This window comes from Rousettus aegyptiacus, unplaced genomic scaffold (assembly GCF_014176215.1).
Source record: "Rousettus aegyptiacus isolate mRouAeg1 unplaced genomic scaffold, mRouAeg1.p scaffold_m13_p_1, whole genome shotgun sequence".
Taxonomy (NCBI): Eukaryota; Metazoa; Chordata; class Mammalia; order Chiroptera; family Pteropodidae; genus Rousettus; species Rousettus aegyptiacus.
The window spans coordinates 36832352-36834345 of NW_023416284.1; the positions used below are offsets into that span (position 1 = coordinate 36832352).

The 1994-nt window shown below is 50.7% G+C and overlaps 1 pseudogene; it reads right to left on the minus strand.

Moving 5' to 3' along the window:
• Window positions 1–238: 238 nt before the first annotated feature.
• Window positions 239–555, minus strand: LOC107518335 (annotated as a pseudogene).
• Window positions 556–1994: the final 1439 nt, after the last annotated feature.

A 1994-nucleotide genomic window follows, 5' to 3' on the forward strand; every position in this document is an offset into this window, starting at 1 on the left:
GACATATTAGAAACAGGCCCACAGAGAAATAATTTCCCCAAGATCACAAATGTAGGAATGTCATAGAGCTGTCTTAATTTTTTTGTCAATTCCACAGCATATAGAGATTCCCATTTCTACTCATGCTTCCCCTGGCACCCCACCCTACCCCCGTGTTTTAATGAGTTTTACTTATGCGATAAAAGTGTCAACATTGTGATGAAGAAAACAGCACAGCTCCAGTCCTTATTTCACCCTGTCACAGCCATGCGGGCATCCCACTGGGGACCGCTGCCACCCAGTCCCTCTGCGTGGGGGCTGCGAGCATGAACTTCCACTCCCGGCAGCACATGGGGCCGTGGGGCTGCACCTGCTGCGCTGTTGAGCCACTTGAGGATGCAGTGTATGTGGAGGCAGTGTGAGCACTGGCCCCGCACCAGCCGGCACTCTTTACCTGGCACCTTGCAGTCGGAGCAGCAGCCACTGAAAGCCATCTGGCAGATGCTGCAAGTTCTCGTCACTGGCCACCCAGAGCCAAGTGGCCACGCCGTTCCAGCACTTGATTTTCACCTTCATGGCTGTGGAGACTAAGCTAATTCATTCACACGCAGCCCTGCCCGCTTTCAGTTGGCAGCGCCGGCACCTGCGCAGGAAGGTACAAAAACAACCGAGGATACAGCCAGGGATTCAGCTGCGACACCAACCGAGTCCCATGCACCAGCGCGCACGCCAACCACTCATGCTTTTTAATATGCTAATAGCCCAGGTAAGCTGGGCCCATTCCCTGATCTGAAAGCTGGGCATTATTCAGTTTGCGCCCACCTTGCCACCTCTTGCTTAAGATGTGTGGCCTACGACACAAAGGAAAGGAATGGCTCTCATACAATATCAGTGCAAAGGAGGCCCTTAATGTCTTATTCGGCGATTTCAAACTGTTTCTACAGAGCTTCCCAAAGGGTTCAAGAGAGGAAAGAACAGGGAAAGACAACGAGAAGAAAGAAAAACAGGAGGTTGGGGAATAGGGTCTGAGCAGGAAAGCAAAGGAAGAAGAGAGGCTAAGGGGAGAGAGAGGGCGAGAGAAAGAGAGGAGGAGGGGGAAGAGAGAACAAGAGGCTGGCCGGCTGTTCCATGAAATAAACAATGGCAACTTTCCTGCCCATGAGGCAGCAGTGCTATTAGAGGCTTTGAACTCCTCAGGACAGTATGCTTTATCATCTGGAATAATAAACGCAGACCTGGTGGCCCTAGGAGCAGGCAGGCCACGGGTTGGGGGTGCAGCTCTGCGCTCTGCCAAGAATGGGCAGCCTGCTGTCTGTGTCTGTACAAAGGAGCCAGGGAAGGCGTCCTCTGGGAGGCACTGGGGCCAAGAGGGCTCTCAGCTGGTGCTGAGTGAGCTCTTCAAAGTAAACAGGGGCTCTAGGGCCGATGGGACCCTCCTGTTGGTGGTAACTCTGACACGATATGAGCCCTGGAAGGAGTTTGATATTTTTAGCTCTCTAGTTGCTTTGAGAGAAAGAAAGAGGGATAGAAACAGAGCCACAGTGTGCAATTTATTATTTTTCAGGACATAATAGCTAACAGCTCCAAAAACATTCTGGATGTGCTCCACAGCTCATCAACAAGCACATCACCGCAGAATGAGGAAAAGATAAACACCACATGTATCAGAGTGCTGGCTTGTGCGGCATGGTGCTAGGGAACCCGTTCTGTGCTTGCCTTGCACGGTACCAGGGATGGTCACTTCTGGCTCCACTGTGCCTCAATACCCTCCTTGGTCTTGTAATGGAAAGCATTATGGTTTGATCCAACATAGACTGAAGTCCTAATTTCCTAGGCCACTAATGAGGTCGTGAGAATTCCTCAAGGTTGGAAGTCAGCACAGGGACCTGACAGGCCAACTTGCTGGCTGTTGGCTTTGGGATGAGTCATGTGGTTACTTTGAGCCTACATGAAGTCAAAAGTCACATTAACCAAGCTTTAACATTAACTAAGCTTTTAAAAATACAAGTGAGGAG